General features: G+C 33.7%; 1 non-coding gene across 1 annotated transcript; it reads left to right on the top strand.

Annotated features, from left to right (window-relative positions):
- Positions 1-20,716: 20,716 nt before the first annotated feature.
- On the top strand, positions 20,717-20,822 carry LOC122115576. The gene has a single exon (XR_006148795.1). It is a non-coding gene; the product is annotated as a U6 spliceosomal RNA (small nuclear RNA).
- Positions 20,823-21,198: the final 376 nt, after the last annotated feature.

Genomic DNA, 21,198 nt, shown 5'->3' with positions numbered 1-21,198 from the left:
TTCCTTTGTGCACCTATACCTTACAAAGCTGGCACCAAGCCAAGGCGTTGAACTAGACACCATGGCCTTAATCTCTCCCTTTCTCCAGCTACAACTCTTTTCACATGCTATCTCTGTCTTAGTATTAGTTGTTTTCTTACTAATCCCCACCAAAAAACTCTTATATTCACGTAAACGCACTATAAACATCTTAGTTCAAAAAGGGATTAAAGGTTTACCATTGGCTGAGGCTCTCTTCTGTAGGTTTTCTCCCTAATAAATCTGTGCTACAATATCTCTCTTTTCTTCGTGTCTTTTGAGTCTGACAAATGATTGATTCGGTTTTATGTAATCCCATTTATCCAGCCTTACTTTGGAAGTTTTGACCTGTCCCAAGGAGCCCTCGTGTTTCCCTTAACTCTTCCTGCAAAATTCTAAGGTATTGGGACTTACATTGAGGTCTTCAATCCATTTGGAATCAATTCTGGTGCAGGAGGATATATAAGGATCTAACTTCAGTTTTCTGTGTACAGATAATTCCATCAGCACAAGTTTTTGAAGAATTTGTCTTTCTTCCATCCTGTGTTTCTGGCTCCCTTATCAAAGATTATGTGCCTATAGGAGTGGATTCATTTCTGCATCATCAATTCTGTTCTATTGATGGAAATATGTGCTTCTATTGAAAAGAATCGCATTACCACATTTCTGAGGAAATTGACTTCTCTGTAAACTGAAAAGCAAAATTGTAAGTTTAGAATACAAAATTGAGGTAAGTTTTGAACACATAAATTATAATATATAGAAAAAAATGTGGGAGAGAAAAGATAAGATGAAAAGTAGAGTAGCTATAAATTGAAGAACTCAAAAACAATTACCAAAACTATACAAGGGAGCTGGGGTAAAGCTCAGTTGTAGGACTAGACTAATATATACAAAGCTATGGGTTCAATCTCCAAGAAGACCTAATAATAAGTTAATAAATAGTAATAATAAAATAATTACTTGAAATAAATGCTTTCATATTAGAGAAGCCTGAATCCTAAAACAGCAAAAAAATACCCTCAATTCTTGTATCCATTGACATGAAAATACAAGAATGAAGAGGAAATAGTTTACCTTTTCTCTCCTTTCTTTTCCTTTCCTGTTTTCTTCTTTTCTTTTTTCCTTTGGCACTACTGGTGCTTGAAGTTGCTAAGGCTCTGACCACTTTAGATTATTTTTCAGATGAGGTATTCCTTTTTGGCCAAGCCTCCCTTGAGCAATAATCTCTTACCTATGGTTTCCACAAACGAGAGATAACAGGGAAATTACCCTATATCTTGCTTTCTTTTTTGGATTTTCTCACGACTTTTTTTGGTCAGAACTGGCCCTGGATATCAGTCTTCTAAATCTCTGCCTTCTAATTAGCATGGCGTAGTTCATCTAAAGCTTGGACCCATATTATTTTTCATTGTAAACATTCAATATTGACTTCTGTTTTCTAGATATCTTTAAATTCAATTGAGGTTAGATGGATCTTTATGATGTTATAAGAAGAACATAGAGAATCCCTTGAATAGTTTTTTCAGTTTCTTTAAATATTTATAGCATGAGAATAAAAGTAGGACATTAATATTTCACAAGTACCTTATGTAGACTTCAATTGTTTTAATGATTTTGTGCACACATTAAGTTCAATATAATTTTATCAACTCTATATGAATAGTTACAGACACGTTTCTTTAAGTTTGTGTCATGCTTCCCTTTTATAATTAAATCCACTACTTCCCTTGGTCCCATCCCAAACCTGTTTCATCCTGGAAACCAAAACACATTTTTTCTCCGATTTCTAGGTCATGCAATAAATAAGCTTTTAGGATTGCCCTCAAATCTATGGTAGATTATTCCCTGTTGTTGTATGCCGTAATATTGTATTGTATTCACTCGATTAGCCTTCTGGTTCTGTTATTAGAGAATGTAGCACAATTCGTTTCCCATTCACCTGAAGAAAGCCTGAATTGATTTCCATTTCTTTAACTAGAGGAAATAATGCTGCTATAATCCTCTGTGTTTTGGCCTTTGGGTGAATGTTACAGCTTATTTCTATGAGACAAACCTGAAGAGCTCAATTCCTGTGCTATACTCTAGGTGGTTGCATATTTCATATTCTAGAAACCTGTCAAAATGTTTTCAGAAGTGGCTTTCCCATTTGAAATTCCTGCCAGCATCCAGTTTCTCTGTTTCTTGATAGCATTCAGTATGGTCAATATTGTATTATGTGCAGTAATTCTCATACATGTTTTATGATGTCATTTTTGTTTTAATGTACCTTTATTTAGTGACTGATGATGCCTTTCTTGGGCTTATTTTTCACAAGATGTATTTTGCTAGTTTCTAATTGATGTTCTTTTTAACATTAGTTTTTGAGAGTTCTATGTAGAGTCTAATTTGAGACATTCTTCAGGTATAGGATTTGCAAATATTTTATCCTTGACTATCGGTACACTTCATCAACATTATCTTCATCATCATCATTATCATCATCTATTGGGTCTTTGTCCATCCCATGAAAGATGGACGGGGTCTGAGGAAAGGTAAGTGCGGCCGCTGGCCCTTTACCCAGCCTCCCTCAGCGGGGAAAAAAAATCAGACGCAGCAGGAGGTCAAGTCAAGCAGGAAGAACTCATTTATTAACAAAGAACAGCATTTTTAAAGCAAAAAAGAGCAGGTGGCATGACAAGGGAGGAAGAGAAACCAATCACTGTCAAGGTCACACCTTATCATGAACCTAAGCTTCCATGGGCTGGTTACACACTTAACATAAAGCAAATTGAGCTCTGCCCACTCAACTCCCTCTCAGCACCATCTTTGCTGCCCATGTGCCCTACAATAATCATCACCATAATCATCATCATCATCATCATCATCATCATCATCACTATTAGTAGTATTACTACCATTAGTTTTGTACATGTATGTATGGTCCTGGGACATGAACACAGGATCCTTGAGATTAGTCGCAACTTGTTAATAATATACCATTTCAGTCATGCCTCACTTCTGGCTTTTTTGCTGATTAATCAGAGATAAGATTTTCAGGGACATTATTTTGTGGGCTGCCATCCATCAGCAATACTCACATCACAGCCTAACAAGTAGTTAGGTTGAGATACATGAGTCCCCTGCATATGAGCTTTCACAGTTTAAATTATTTTATACATTTTTGAGTTCTACTATATCAAGTTTTCCTTTCCTATAATTTTAATGCCAAATTTAGGTATGCTTCATCTCGAAAATTGTCAAGGCATCTTCCTATGTTATACATTTACATCCCTCTATTTGTTTTATAGGCCACCTTCAAATCCTGCTTGAAGTTAATATTTGAATAAATTATTTTAAGTCAATGTTCACTTTTTAATTCTCCCCAAGATTGTCTAACCTATCACCACTTATTAAAGAGAATGTCACTCCACAAGTGTTTGGTTTTACACTCTTATTAAATATTCCTTGATAATAATTATGTGGCTCTAATCTGGTGCCCTACAGACACATTGAGCTGTATAATCTTTCCTCTACAAATATAACAATTTTACACTAGCAGCTTTAATATTGGATAGAGAAATATATTCAAGTTTATTTTCCTTTGTCCATGAGTCAAAGAGTGATTGTCAGTTTTTTTTAGAAATTTTCATAATCTTATAAATAAAACTGTGAAGCTTGGCACAGTTAGCTCACGATTATTATAATAGCTGGATAGGAGGCTGAGATCTGAGGATTGTGGTTCAAGGCAGCTGGAATATGAATGTCTATGAGAATCTTATCCCCAATTAACCACCAGAAAACCAGAAGTGGCACAGTTGCTCAAAGGGTACAGCACTCACTTAGAGCTGAAGAGCTGAGGAACAGTGCCCAAGCCCAGATTTCAAGCCCCATGTATGACCCCCAAAAAAGGGGGGTGGGGACAATTAATATCTTTGCTCAATTGTGTCCTCCAATACATAAAAAGTATAAGTCTCCATTTACTTATATTTTTGCTTTTATATTCAGCATTGCATAATTTTCATTGAGGGAAAGTCAACAACACTTTAATACATTTTGACAATATGTGGAGATGACACAAAGAAATTCACAGAAAACAGATGAAAAATAAGGGACAATGGGAATGGAGACAGACAGAAATGGATTAATCAAGCCCTTGATCAATATGTGAGTGTGTAAGATATTTCAATAAGATTTCTTTGTACAATTAATATACACCAATTAATAAATATCTTCCAAAGGCATTGGTATTCAAGTATGTCATAAAGGATAAATACAGATTTTGTGGTGAAATGAAAGATAAATGAGAAAATACATACTTATAGTAATTGTGTAAATAAACTAAGAATTTGGTCAACATTCTGAGGGCTCATGGCTCATTAGAATAGAAGGCCCTTGGTATCTAAGATAAGACTAAAATGTTAGACTTCAGCCTATCTTTAAGACTGCTTAATGGTATTGCCTTTTGAGTAAATATTCTCTTTATTGTTGTTGTTATTGCTGGGGGTGGTCGTCGGCCTTGAACTCTGGGACTGGGCGCTGTCCCTCATCTATTCAGCTCAAGGCTAGGTTTCTACCACTTGAGCCATAGCGCCACTTCTGGTTTTCTGGTGGTTTATTGGAGATAAGAGTCTCATGGACTTTTTCTGCCCAGGCTGGCTTTGAACCATGATCCTCATTTCAGCTTCCTGAGTAGCTACAATTATAAAATGAGCCACAGGCACTAGGCTTTAATCAGTATTCTTAGTACAAAGAAAAAATACAAGTGATTTGGAACCAAGCTGTAGAAGGCTGCCTTTTTGGCTTCAGAAGAGAGCTGCCTGGTATCATATGAGTAGATAGATTTAGGAAAAATTAAACATATAAGTCCACATGGAAGGCTACAATACATTTTAGTGAAGTTCCAAAAATTATAAGGACATGAATTGCAATAACTAGCTTGGTAATAAGGGACATGTTTAGGAGTTCTGTCTGTATTTTTACTGTTGTAAATGTACAATGTCATTTTATTCATTTTTGTTGTTGTTGTTTCCTTAGTATGTTCTTTCCTCTATGGAATATCCCCTGTTGTCACTTTTCTCGATTTTGATACCTTGCATCTTGTATATACATGTCTAATCTGGGGAGGGTAATGGGAATTACAAAACGCTGAAACAAGGAAACAGGATGACCTACTGCAACACAGATACCAATAAGACTATATTGGAAATGAACCTTACCACTTCATGCTTCGAAGAGTGGGGAGAAAGGAATGTGGGAGCTGGGGGAGGGAAGGGATAGTGGGATAACAACAAGGAAGGAAAGGGGTAATAATGATCAACAAGTAATATACTCATTGCCTTACTTATGTAATTGTAATCCCTCTGTGCAACATTTTAACAATAAAATAAAATAAAGTAAAATCAATAAACGACACGTTTGGCAAATAAAGTAAAATGCTAACTTACAGACAAATGAAGATAATAATAAACAGGTATGTCTATATACATGTATATATACATCTGTATATTGATATATATGTATACATGTATAGGTATTTGTGTATGTACACATATAAGTATGAATATATGCATATGCACATAGTGTGTATACATATACATTTATTTAAAGAGACTTGAATAAGAAATATATTAATGCCTATGAAAAACCTTAACCATCCTGCCTATGAAAAGCTGAAAGTATCCTGAATATGTTATCAAAAAATCCAAATACATATCTTTATAATGATATACCAAAATCCAAATAATATATGGAAAAATCATACCATACCTATACACTGCATACATATAGAGATTAATGGAAATAGAAAAAAAAATAGAATAGCAGTGCACAATCAATATGTAGAAATTGGAATCTTTATATATTGGTGCTTGGCACTTAAAGTGATATAGTCCGTTTGTTATAAATACTGGAAATCTAAGATATTACACATAGAATTGCCTCTATGATCCAGCATTTTGAATCATAATTTTTTTTATTTTTTATTTTTGGGTCCGGTCGTGGGGCCTGAACTCTGGGCCTGAGCTCTGTCCCTCAGCTCTTCAGCTCAAGACTAATGCTCTACCACTTGAGCCACAGCGCCACTTCCGGCTTTTTTCTTTTTGCTTATGTGGTGCTAAGGAATCAAACCCAGGGCCTCAGGCATGCCAGGCAAGCGCTCTACCACTGAGCCAACTTCTCAGCCCTTGAATTATAATTTTCTATACAAAATATATTTCAACATATGTCCAATGAAACACATGTACAATTATATACATAAGAAAACCTTTTATAATAACATATAATAAAATATTGAAATGCCCATTGAGGGGATTATAGAATTATACACACACATACAAATCAATATGGTATATCCCTGGGAAAAATTTATATGGACTTGTTTTGGAAGCTAATTTTACTTGGGAAGAATGGATAAAATAGACTTCAATTTCTAATTATATCAGCTTTTTAAAATGGACACAGAGGTAGTGGTAGACTATGAAGTAATGGTTGGTCAATTGGAGGGTAGGTTGAAATGATGACAGGAAGTGTTGAATAATAGATATTGAAGTACTTTTAGAGTGTAGCTATGATAAAATGTTCTAGAACTGAAGATGATATTCATAGTCCAACTCTTTAACATTCTATTAATCATTGTACTTTATCGAAGAATTGCAGATTGCATTTGCATTAACCTTAAGAAAAATTTTAGAATAATAATGGGTGAATCTGAGTAATAATTTAGAATTTAAAATCACAGAATTCTATAATGCACACGTTTAATATGTTGATGAATAAGACTGTCAATAAAATATGATCCGTGATATATCCTCTGAGTGACTGTATATGGCACTGCAAGTCAGTGAATACTCTACAAAATTATGTAAATTGAGGAATGAGATAAGACTGAAAAGAATGAGGGATAATGATCATCAAGATGCATTGTATTGAGCTGGGAATATGGCTTAGTAGTAGTCTTAGGGGAATGGTGTGAAGCCCTCGGTTTGATTCCTCAGTTCTACATTAAGCTGGAATTGGCACTGTGACAGAAGTCATAAAGTGCCAATGTGAGGAAAAGAAGTTCGTGGACATTGCCAAGGCCCTGAGTTCAAGCCCCAGGAGGGTCAAAAAGAAAAAGATGCATTGTATTAAGATAGGCACTAACGGCTCATGCCTGTAATCCTAGATACTCAGGAGACTGAGGATGGAGGTTTGAAACCAGCCCAGGTAGGAATGTCTGTGAGATTTTATCCCCAATTAAATGTCAGAAAAATCAAAGTCCTGCTGTGCCTCAAGTGATAGACTTCTACTGTTCATCGAAAGGAGGTCACGCACACCGCCCAGACCCAGAGTTCAAACCTCAGGAGAGAAGAAAGACAGGAAAATAACTCACTAAACACTATTCATAAATTGCATGGTCAAACAGCAACTCCCATGCAACTACTTAAAGTCAATTAAAATATGATTAAAATAGAATACAAGTCATTTTGTGGACCAAACATAAATAGAATACAAAGGTTGTTTACAGGGACAAAGTAAATTTTATCTCTTAGTTAGAGTTGAAATTTGTTCTTCAGTCTTCTTAAATTATTTATGAAATTGACAATACTGCCAATTATAGGTCAATTTCCTTGAGGAACAGATTGAATTCTGATGTCTTTTCTTAGCAAACCATAGAGGTGAATTTTTTGCCTCTTGTTGAAGTATATCTGATATTTTAAAGTAGATTTGTCCTAATGTAATATTTATTAAATCAATCATTTCACTAGGGTGATGTTAGTCAGATTTTTTTCCAGTAAATCCTATCCCTTATAATAAATGAGAGCATGCTGTGTCAGTCTCCTATTCATATGACAAAATATTTTATAAAATTAATTAATAAGGGGGATAGATTAATTTTGGCATCTGATTTTATACATTTCAGTTTATGTTTCTTATCCTCATTGTTTTGGGTTGGTGGTGGCACAGAACCTAATGTCAGGAACATCTGATGGAGTATGTGTTTTCATGGAAGACAAAAAGTAAAGAAGAGGAGGAATAGGTGTGGGAGAGAGAGAAAGAGGAGAAGAGGAAGAAGGAAAAGGAGAAGGAGACAGAGAAGGAAAAGAAGGAAGAGAAAGAAAGGACATTTATCTTAACATCTTCATTGATCACAAGTTCTCAGTGACCATACCTCTACAACTGTGCCCACTTGAAAAGGTTCGCCACCTCTTTATGGCAACATAGTGAAAGCTAATTATTAATCCCAATCTTTTATGATTTCAGATTTAATTTCTAGAATGGTGGGTAGATATTTCTATACAAGTGTGATAACTTCTCTTCCTAAATATTTACTTGAATTAATCAGATAAGCTATTTGGCATGGAGTTGGTTTGGTTATACCACTGTTGGAGAGATGAATGAAATATTTTGAACGCAAATACATTTTATTTAACAGATAAAGAAGCTTCAAGAGATTACAATTTGTTACCTTCAAAAATGACTATTTCATTCAACTTATAGTGACTTGAATTTTTCATAATTTTCTGGCATTTCCATTGAAGTATTTTGTCGTCTATAGCAAGTTTCATTCTTTCTAGTGAAGGAAAAATGAATGCTATCACGATCATTTATTTCTTAATTATTCTATAGAAAGTAGGTATAATATGAATTTCCTGCCATTCAAATATAAGTTATATTCAAGTCTATAAGAATAATTGGAAAAGTCATGGAATATCTTGCTTTAGTTATCTTATATTAAGATTGATTCAATTTCTAAAAATGACTGTTGACATAAAATGCATGAAATTCAATTTTTCTCTGAAATGACTTGGTACTCAAACCTGAGAAATACATGACCAGTAACTATGATTTCTTCACACTCAAAAAATGTATGAATCTGCATTTTTATGTCAAAAATTTAGGGTAAAAAAAGAGAAAATCATGTAACATGAGTAGATAATAATCAAAGTTAATGACAAATTGCTTCATTCACCCTGACATAGCCTATTGATTTTATCTTACATGAGAAATTTGATTAATGATCTCTTTGTCGCTTTCGAATAATAGAGTATTTCAATTTGTCCAAAGATTCTGTAATTTAAACCTTCAAGTGTATATTTTTTCATAAAAATGAACAGTACTTTTCCACAGTGTAGGTTCAGATTTAACAACTAAATAAATATCTAAATGTTAATTAATTAAATTGAGCCTCTAGAATTCAAATAATAAATTTATTTTATTCTTAGATATATCTATGCTGAATATGAGTGTCTAAAGCTTGTAATCCTTGCTACTCAGGAAGCTGGGGACCAAAGCCAGCTTTGGCAAGAAAGTTTTTGAGACAAATCTCAATTAATCACACACACACACACACACACACACACACACACACAAACACACACACACACACACACACACACACACACACACACACACACAAAGCCAGAAGTGGAGTTGTGGGTCAAACTAACCTTGAGTGAAAAAAACTAAGGCATAGACCTTGAGTTCAAATCACAAGAATAACACACACCCACATGCACACATGCATATTATGTCTAGATACTTATTTTAGTTTAAAGAAATACACAATATCATGAATAGTAATATTTGTTTCATATCCTGCAACTTTTATGAAGTGGTTTTTAGTACAATTTGCTTTAAGATATAACATAGGTCATTAAAATTAATATTAATCTAGTTAATATTTTTAATTACCCATAACACATTGGTATTTTATGTATACACTTAAGAAATATTATTTGTAAAAGAAAGAAAGGAAGAATAGAAGAAAAGCAAGAAAGAAAGAGAGAAAGAAAGGAGGAAAGAAAGGAGGAAAGAAGGAAAGAAAAAAGAAGAGAACAAAAGAGAGAGGTAGGGATGGAGGGAAGGAAGGAGTAAGGAAAGACAGCAGGAAGGAAGGAAGGAAGGAAGAAGGAAAGAAGGAAGGAAGGAAGGAACGAAGGAACGAAGGAAGGAACGAAGGAAGGAAGGGACAAAACCAATTTAATTTATAAAATCTGTTATTTAGCCCAACATAAACTTCATGTAAGTTAACCCTTTTGTAAACGCAAGGTTACAATTGTCACTTTGCTGCATGTTCTCCATGCATGAATGAAACCAACAAAGGAAGGATCAGAAATAACCAGAAAAATCTGTTTGCATCTCAAGTAAATATGTACACAAATCTTTTTCTCATTTTCTATACATCATCAAATAACTATTTGCAAACTATTTACATTGTTATAAATATTTTAAAAATTGATGTTACCAAAGGATGTCAATATATTATATAATGTGAGCACTAGTATTTATAATGCTATTAATATTACAGTCTTCATATTATATTAATTATAACAATTTATATTATATGTTTTATCAGAGAAATTATCATACTCTGATTTTGGTGTCTGTGGGAGTCTTAATAGCAGACAGCAATTAAAATCTAAGGAGATCTGTATTTCTGAAATCAGTTAACTCATTGGAGATTGCTCAAATACATCAGAAGGGCCTTAGAAAGGCTGAACATGTTTACATGATTACCTATGATGTGATTCAAGAGCCACAAAACAATCATACTTCACTTTGTCATCACTACAATTATTCCCATTATAAGAAGAATCATTCACATAATTTACACGATATAGGTTTGCCCTTAAGTTATTATTTTCTATGAAATAATATCCAAATGATACACTACACTGAGTTAAAGAAAAAGTTGCAAAAAGTATTGGACACTGTAACTCCTTCCAATTACACGTATTGAAATTCTATTCCCCTGTCTGATGACATTAGAATCAGCCTTTCAGAGATTACCCTGCAATAATGATCCTGATAAATGAAGCCCAATATAACTAGTCTGCCATGTGAATGTCCAGCAAACAGATTATAATGAACCAGAGAGTAGACCCCCATAAGACAAAGATTTGCTTTGAATAATCATTTTTATAATCAATGCTCAAGCTTCTAGAGTATGGGTAATATACTCCTGATGTTTTTAATCAACTTACTTTGAAGTATTTTCTTATAACAGCCCAATAGTGGACAAAAAGCAAAGTAGTATTGATTTAAATGTCAAATTTTTGAAAAAACTATTCATAATGTTTTATTATTTGAACTTTATTCTCAAAACCTACAAGTTACAAATATTATTAAATGGGAATTGAATTGAGGTTCAACGCTCTATTCAACTATCATAATTAACCTTTTGAATACTTTTATTATCTTTAAGTATTTGTACAAAGGAGTTGCCATTCACTGAAACAGTTTATGAATACAATTCATCTTGATTAATGTCACTCCATTCAACATTCTCATCCACCCCTCCCAATCAACAAAGTCCATACTTATCTCAACATTATGTTATGTATGGAATTACTTGCCATTTAACAAATCATTTTGTGTATACAGTACACCTGGAATTGTGTTACCACTTCAACATCTTCACCCCCATTTCATACTATCCATTATTTTGTTTATTTCAATTCTGGGAAGTATGCAATAGATTCTTGCCTGTACTCTATCCTTTTCAATTTCCTACCCCTCTCACCTTGCCCCACACTGTCCTCTCTTGTAGTCGGCATTTACTGGTATTTATTTTGTTGGGTTTTGACTTAATCTTTGAAGAGAACTATACTATTTACACTTTCCATGGACTCTGACACTTCAGATAATTCATTTACCTCCTTGGATATCATCCAGTATGTTTAACTTTACATTTATGTGTACCTTCTCTCTACCAAACATAAGGAAAGTCATACAACCTAACTTTCTCTGAGTCCAGTTAATTTCACTTAATATGATTATTTCTAAGTCTTTCATTTTCCTTAAGATGGGGCAGTAGGGTCTGGGAAGGTGGCTCAGTGGTAGAGCGCTTGCCTTGCATGCATGAGGCCCTGGGTTCGATTTCTCAGCACCACATAAGCAAAAAGAAAAAAAGCCGGAAGTGGCACTCTGGCTCAAGTGGTAGAGCGCTAGCCTTGAGCTGAAGAGCTGAGGGACAGTGCCCAAGTCCTAGAGCTCAGGTCCCACGACTGGACCCCCCCGCCCCCCAAAAAAGAATGGTGCAATATGATTCTTTCTGATTGATTAATAAAATTTGATTATGTATGTATATATACATACATATTTGTAAATAGGGATCAATGAAATTATATATATATATATATATATATACATATATATATATAATTCATATACAGACACGCACACAATTCTTGATCCCTTTTTGCAGTGAGAGGCATCTAGGCTGATTCCATATGTTGGTTACAGAAAATAATGCAACAATGAACATGATTGTGCTGGCAGCTTCAGTATGGCCTTGTTTCTGCTCTATTGGATAAATGCCCATAAGTGGAATTGCTGGAGCATAGGTAGCTTTCTATTCAGTTTTGTGAGCAACCTCCATAATGTTTTCCAAAGTCGTTGAACAAGATTACATTTCTACCAACAATGTAATAGAGTTTCCTTTGGACCACATCCCTATTAGTAAATGTGATTGTTCTTTTTTTTCATAATGACATTGTAACAGGGGTGAGAAGAATCTCGGTGTTGTTTGGATTTGCATTTCTTTCATGGAGAGAGATATGTTATTTGTCATTTTTACTTTTCTTCTAAGAAATTCTCTTTAAGTCATTATCCCATATATTAATAGGGCTCTTGTTGATTTGAGCATTTATTTGATCTCTAAATATGGGTTAGTTATGTAAACCCTGGTCTAATGCTTAGTTAGTAAATATCTCCTTCCATTCTATTCTCTTTCTATATATCCTGCTAATTTTTTCCTTTGCCATGAAGAAACTCTTAAGTATGATGCAACTCTATTCACCCAGAAAAAGTGATATTACACCATTCATAAGGAAATGGAAAGACTTGGAACAAACCTATATTAAGTGAAGAATGTCAGACTCAAAGCAATATAGGTTGCCCGATTTCCCTCATTTGTTGTATTAGAATGTGCCTCTAATTCTACAACTTAACACACTTGGATGGTAAAAGAGAAAGCATTACATTTGGACATGATAAATTACATGGGATTCTAAATATTTATACAGTGAGATCAAAGGAGGATGCCCTTTGGAGAGGATCACAAAGGATCAATAGCTATATGAATATTATCATATAAAATAATGTTCATCAAATTGACCTCCAAGAAATGATAATGAGAGTTTTTTTTATTATTTTGCTTTTTCCATCTGAATTCGGATGCTGTTATTTCGTTTTAATTTCTACACCTTTGGTTTATATATAAGTTTGGAAAGGGCAAGGGAAACACAGAAATGGTGGGACAAAGTGTAAACAAATGTAGCACTGCCACTCAATAGACACTACCTTGTAAATGAACTATACAACTTAGGAGGGAGGGGGGTTGAAAGGGAAAAACTGGGACAACATGTGGGAAGAGGTGACATTGTTGAAAAAGAAATGTGCTCATTATCTGACTTATGTAATTGGATCCCTTCTGTATATCATCTTTACAAACTAAAAATGGACCTCATTAACAGGTCAGATTAGTTATATTAATATTAGATAAGATTGGCTTTAAATTAAAATTGGTATAAAGGTAAAAAGAGACTAAAAAGGACATTAAATGTTGATGAAGGAAACTCTCCATCAGGGGGATATAACAATGCTAGATATCAATGCCCTGAATCATAGATCTCTCAAATTCATCAGACAAATACTACTTGCCCTAAAAATATGCATACATCCAAACACATTGTTGGTTGCTTGAACACATCATTCTTACCTTTGGACGGGCCATGCAGGTCAAAATCTAGCAAAAAATCAAAACCAAATACTTGTTTTGACAAGCTATACCTAACAGCTCATGGAACGTTCTCCAAAATAGATCATATCTTAGATCAGAAAGATAATCTGTGAAAATTCAAAAATAAAAATGGAATTACTCCCTATATCCTGTTAGACGACAATGGGACCAAATTAGATCTCATCATCAAAAGGCATCACAAAAAATTCTGAAACTCACAGAGACTGAGTAACACATTTCCAAATCATCAGTGAGTCACTGAAGACATATGGAGGGAAGTTCCAACGTTTATGGAATTCAGTGGAAGTGAACAGACAAAATACTACCTCCTCTGGGACACAAGAACACAGGCAATACTCAGGAAAATTTATAGATTTGAGTATGTACATCAACAAATTAGAACAATCTTAAATCAGCACTAATAATGCACCACTAGGTCCTTGAAAAACAGGAACAAGCCAATTCAAAAACTGGTAGATAGAAATTATACAAATTAGATAAAGAAATAAATGAATCAGTCTCAAAAAACATACAATCATAATTGACTTTTATATACCAGTAGCTCAAAAATTCGCCCAATGAATGTAAATGTAGCTATTTTCAGAGATAGACTCAACCAGCTCAAACCAGTGAAAAAAACATACTTGTAAGATTCTAAGAAACGATATTTTGTTTGCCTTTTTAAAATAAATTTACCCTGTTATTAAGTTGATTTATAGAGGTATTACAATTACATGAGTCAAGTAATGTGTACATTTCCTTTTATGAAATGTCTTCAGTTCCCTCATATTTTCCCATTCCCTCACTTCTTTCCCCACCCATGTGTTAAATAGTTCACTTTCATCAATGTTCAAGGAACTTCACTGCTTCATTTTTTCCCCCTTTCCCTAAAGCTTTGTGCCCACCCCCACCTTCCTGATGACATAGAATGAATATACCATGCATAAGGTAAAGAAGACAGAATCATCACAAACTATAAATAACAACAACATACAGTAAACAAAAAACGGACTCTTCTGTTTCCATACCTCATAATTTGTTTCAGGATGTTTATCATGTTATATAAATGTAATTGTTTTTATAATAAAGTCAATTCAGGGATTAAAGTGTGATAAAATTATAATTTTCTTTATATTTAGTAATGCTTTTATTTTACATTAATGTTGTAAGTAACACAATTCAAATCCTAGTGAAATTTGAAGGTTCAGGTATAAAGTTAAATACTCAGAAGATCTAATAGTTCCATTTTGGCAAACAAACTGAAAAACAGGCATGTTTTATCCTCAGGAATGTCATTATTTCATATGCAAAAAGTAATTTTACCTACATTTTCTCTTATATGATAACATATTTTCTGCTAATCAGAGAGATACAAAAAGATTTTTAATTATGATATGAAAAATGCATCGACATGAGTGAATGAAATCAGGGAGTAGATGGCTCACAGCGGGGTGGTTCTGTTAAATATTCTCATTATTTTGAATGATCTGGAGTTTCTATATGTGTGGAATTATTAATGTATTTTATGTCTGGACAAGAAAGTTTGATTAATAGATCATTGTCTGATACCCAATGTCTGGAATCTAACCTGAGTCAGAGTGGTAAGTATGTGTGTGTGTGTGTGAGAGAGAGAGAGAGAGAGAGAGAGAGAGAGTGGGGGTGTGTATGTGTGTGGGTGTGGGTGTCTGTCTGTCTGCCTGCAAGTCTGGATTTAGAAGGAAATATCTTATTTCCCTGAGGGTATATACTTAATTCTATTAGGTATACTCCATTAGTGACAGCAAATAAAGTTAATTAACTTTTTGTGCCATATATTTATGATTGCATGAACAAACTAAAAATTATGTTTGGGGTATGAGTTTTGTAAAAGGTCAGCTGAAAGTATAAACATTTGGAATCTTGAGAAAGATATCAATGGCAATCATTTCAGTGTAGATAAATTTTGACAACACTTGCAGTGATAGATAATTTGATATCAAAATTCAATATTTATTGATTTCCATAGCTACACTATTCTATAAATTTGTAGGAAAACAAGTAAAATTATGGAATCATAAAAGTAATGTGATTATTTATTGCAAACTGTTTTACAGTTAGGCCCTGATTGTAAGCGCTAGGATCAACAGAAAAAAAAACACAATATACAACATGGAGTTAGATATTTTATAATGAAGCACATTTTAATATACTCCACATTGTTAGAAAGACTAGAACTTTGGGTTAGTTTGATAACATACCATAATAAGTGATATTGTCCACTTATTAAGCAGAGAGGCTTACTCAGATGTACAAGATTGAATGTTTCGGTGTATGTTCAGCTGGTTTTATTGCTTTGGGGGCCAGTGACAAGACAATGTCAAGGAGGGAAGTATGCCAAAGAGAAATGTTTTTTAACTAGAATGATTAAAAGATAGAAGAAGAAAGAAGATGAGAGTCTATTTTCTCATGAGTTTCACTCTGAATAACTTAATCTACAGAAGAACTATTCAGGTATGCTCCACAGTCTGGGAGGAATTGGAATGTCATTTTTCTTTAACACATAGGTCTTTCTGGGGTATTCTAAATTCAAATGGCAACATCTTCATCAATGATAATAACTTGTCTAGGAGTGGAAGCCAATAGATATTTCTGTAAATTCTAATCAGATCTCAGCAGACTAAATATTTTAGGGAATTCCTATTAAAAATTTTTCTTTCAGACTGACTGGGTCTTCATAATGTGTATCTGTGTGTTTATATGTGTGTGTTTGAATATACTAATAAAACAATGTGGCAGACAAAAGTATTAGTATGGCCTTTTGTTTTTCTTCTCATACTATGAAAGCCTTTCACAATTCCCAATTAAATCCCATCCAAGATTCAAACATCAATGCTATCCCAAAATTTCTTTATGCTAACCTAAGTACATCCATCTCATTTCAGATGGCCATGGTATAGGAAAATTTTAAGTCTTCCAATTACGTTGTCACCAAGGAAACAACGTACAATATTTCTTTTAAAAATACTTAGTGTGTAGAACATGTTAGCCAGAAAATTGAAGGAGTATACATTATAGAACTAAATTTAAATATTAATCACATAAATGGATATTCTTTATCCCCAACTCAGAGCCTTTTTAAACTACATAATTGCTCAACTCATCTTTTACCATCTTCCATGAAGTCAGTCCTTGCTGTAAACAAACCAGATGTGGTGAACAAATTAACATGTACACCATTGTTACATGCTGCTGTTCTAAAACATGGAAGTGAAAGACCATTTAATGCCTGTGAAGAGCTGATTCTAGGGATTATGGAAAGTGATTTCTTTGCACCATAAATAGAAAAATCCACAGATGTTTCAAGTTGTGTTTTGTTGTTAGCATTTGTGAGATATATTTTGGAAAGCACAATGAATGAAAGCAGGCTATTTTGTAAAACTTTGCTGGCTGACACATTTACTGAAATGTTTCAAATGAGAAAACAGACAATAGGGTGGGTAAGATGTGGTATGCAGCTTTAAATACAGACAAGCAAAACAAATAATGGGAATTTTTTTTTCCTTAACAAATGCTTTCTGGTTATATTGTGCTATACACTATAATGATGAAATAATCATTTCTTTGGAAAAGTAAGGAGAAAACACTGTCACCTGTTGACTTTCTTTTTAAAGCGAATGTTAAATGTCAAGGTCAAAGAAATTTAAATGCCTTAATAAAATATTATCAAGTATTACTTTCATTTTTGATAAAAAGTTAAAACAAACTGACAGACTGTTCGTCCATTAAGATTTATAAGTTTCCTGCTATATATTTCCTATTGTTCCTCTTTTTTGGTGGGTGATATATATATATATATATATATATTTTTTTTTTTGGAATGGCAACCTGTTCTTAACCATTACCCACAAAATTTTTGCTGTCATAGAATCAGAGAGTTTTGTTGTTGTTGTTGTTGTTATTTGTTTATTTGGTCATTCATGGGGCTTGAACTCTGGGCCTCGGCACTGGTCCTACACTCTTCAGCTCAAGGTGAGTGCTCTACCACTTGAGCCAAAGTGCCAATTCTGGTTTTCCAGTGGCTTATTGGAGATAAGAGTCTCACCGACAGTCCAAAATCACATAAATGAAATGCACATCATCTTTTGTCAGTTGATATAATTGTGTTCTACACATTTATTGATAGGTTACAAATTATTCTTAAATTTTAATACATAAAAAAACTTCCTTTTTTTCTTATTTTAGTGGCCAGGACATCAGCACGACCTCAGTCAGCATTTCTCACTTTAGACTTTTCATATGGGTTAGTTAAATTTTGACCTGTGCTCCCGTCTTCTGGGGAGTCACTCATCTGCTTAGGAATTGATGCTGACTGTTGGAAAAGAGCCCAAGGAAGGATGCCATTTAAAGCCTTATAACTTTATTCTTAATAATCCTACTACTTTGGCTGTTGAGAGTGTCTACAAGAGCAAGCATTCCATGGGGAGCAGGGAGACACCATATGACCTATACTTATTTAGATTTCTGAGTGACTTGCTATCACTTGTACTGCATTTTTTCAAGTCGAATCTCTCTAAACCTACCAGTTGCAAGAGATAAGAGGAGTGGTAAAAGAACTCTTAGTGACAAATATATCTTCAACACATTTGTTACCAAGCATTCTGTCAAAGGCATATTCAACAACTAGTGAAACTTTTGTTGGCTATATCTATGTGTCTTTCTCCATTTGTGCATGTGTACATGTGTGTACATATGTATGTATTTGTGTGTATAGTAACATTCATGTGTACATATATGGGCCTATATACGCATATATGCATATGTAAATAAATATACATATATAAATATATGTGCATATAAATATATATCAGGTGTTCAGTGATTTAATCTACAGTTCCCAGCACATTGTGCTTATCACAAAGTGTACATCATAAACTGCTCTTAAGGATCTGTGCTATATGAGGGATATCCTTTGTACTTACTTCCCCCATTACCTTGTTTTTCATCCCTGTGAACAACTTCAGCCTACTTTCCCATAGGATAGCTTTGTTTTTGTTACTTACTGATAATAAAAGTAAAAGGTTGCTTGTAAAGAAAAAGAACTTTTAGGTCCCAAGCTAAAAGTATCTTATCAGTCTCAATGATTCATATGAGATAAAATTTATAATAGTACTTAAAGTGAAAAGGAATTCCTAGATCTGTTGTTTTGCCATTTAGAATGGCAAAGAATAATTTCACGTCACTGTTATAACTCTTACAGAATGCAAGGGTAAGTGATGGTCCCTATCATGTCCCCACAAAACCAGTGGATCCTGACGGATAATAGTAGACCAGCAGAAAATCTAAGTAGCAGACATAGAGCATGAAAGAGAAAGAGCAGAAATGAGAGAGTGCAAGAGAGGGAAAAATATCGTAATACTTAAAGTGCGTAACAGATAAACGAGTTGTATGAGAATATTCATACTGCTATATTGAGACTCTACATATACATTTGAAGTAGTTGATGTATGATAACTCATCTACATAAAATATAAAGTGATTTTGATAAAAAATAAAAATGACTCAGAAGAAATTATAAATGCAAAAACAGTCTTCACGGAAGCAAACTCTCAGAAATATTTCTTGACTTTGAAAAGGATAAATTGGCTGCAGTTAGTATAAATTTAGAAGTATGACAATTCACAAAAATATAAAAATATGTTTACATTTTTCATTATATAACCCAAAGAAGAAAGCAAATATTGTTCACATAATTTTTTAAATCACAGTTTCTCAGGTGCTGGGAAGGTGGCTCAGTGGTAGAGTGCTTGACTTGCATGAATGAGGTCCTGAATTTCATTCCTTAGCACGACATAAGCAGAAAAAATGAAAGTGGTGCTATGGCTCAAGTGGTAACACTAGCCGTGACTGAAGAACTGAGGGACAGTACCCAAGACCCAGAGTTCAAGCCCCACAACCAACAAAACCAAAGCAAAAAGAAACAAAAACAAAACAAAACACAGTTTCTCAATTTTGTGGCCTCAATTCTGTAATAACACTACTTCAGCCTAGGGTTAAGATTTTAGGTGTGGACATTTATCAACACTACTGATTCAGACTCTACTTGATAAAAATTTTAATCAGTATTTTGTTTTTAGTTTTGCTCTTTGTAAATTCACATGCACCTATGAAAAATGGTGTGGCCATCCCAATAATATTCTCAAAGTACCTCTTAATGACGACTCACAAAATGTTTTATTATATTACAAGGAAAAAATGCTATGAAGAAAAAAATAATTAAATATTAATGATTACTAAAATAAAAAACAAAACAATTACCAGGGTTTTCAGTATTTGAAGTGTACATAGTAGATTTTACTATTTTCTCTTATTCCTGTACATATAAAACTGGATAAAGCTATGAGTAGGCTTTAAATTTACCCACTAAGATTACTATTTATAGTTCATCTCATCATTTATATGTGGCTTATATAATTATTTGTTCATCATTAACATATAACGTAAGGGAGCACTAAAGATTTAACAGAAACTGTGTACTTTAAATCTGAACTCTTCACTCTGCTTCTTTAAACAGTCTTTGCAACTTCTCATTAGTAAAGTTTCTATAAACTCTGAAATGTACATACTTACTAGTATATGCTACTAGAAATATTATATACTTTATCAAAAAATTTTATGACCTGCCAAACAGTCTTAATTTTATCATATATAAATAAATTCCAAAAATAAACATATTTAAATCATTAAAACTTTTAACAAACCTTAACATTTGCTGCAATGATCACTATGACAGGTGCCTTGTGTAGAATAATTGAATTCCTCTTCCTACACATCTCATGAACAACAAATACCTGGAATTATTTTGTTTTTGCCATGTCAATCTTGACTTTAGTCTTAAATGTGTGCTTATGTAAGAAATAAATGGTTCTAAAATTTCACAATTCTTTTGAACTTACTTTTTGTTGAATTGTCTAGTTTAAGAAAATCAATTACACTTTATATATACAATAATGTTCTGTGCTCAATTTGGCTGCACATACACTAAAATTGGAACATACAGAGAAGATTAACATGGTCCCTGCAAAAGGATGACACGCAAATTAGTGAATCGTTCCATACTTTTACAACAACAGATGCTGGAAGGGATGTGGCCAGAAGGGAAGCCTACTGCATTCTTCGTGGGAGTGTAAACTTGTTCATCCACTTTGGAAAGCAGTTTGCAGGTTCCTCAAAAGACTCCACATAGAGCTCCCCTATTACACAGCAATCCCACTTTTGGGCATTCCCCTAAATGATCAGAAACAAGTCCATACTAAAACTACCACCACAACAATGTTTATTGTAGCATTATTTGCCATAGCTAAGATATGAAACCAACTCCGATGTCCCTCAGTAGAAGAATGATCAAGAAAACATTCTGTGTGTGTGTGTGTGTGTGTGTGTGTGTGTGTGTGTGTGTGTGTGTGTATGAGAATGTAAACTTACACAACCACTTTGGA

Source organism: Dipodomys spectabilis, unplaced genomic scaffold (assembly GCF_019054845.1).
Source record: "Dipodomys spectabilis isolate Male_0828 unplaced genomic scaffold, ASM1905484v1 ptg000121l, whole genome shotgun sequence".
In the NCBI taxonomy this organism is placed as follows: Eukaryota; Metazoa; Chordata; class Mammalia; order Rodentia; family Heteromyidae; genus Dipodomys; species Dipodomys spectabilis.
The sequence above is the reverse complement of the archived record's forward strand: the minus strand, read 5'-3'. Positions and strand labels throughout refer to the sequence as shown.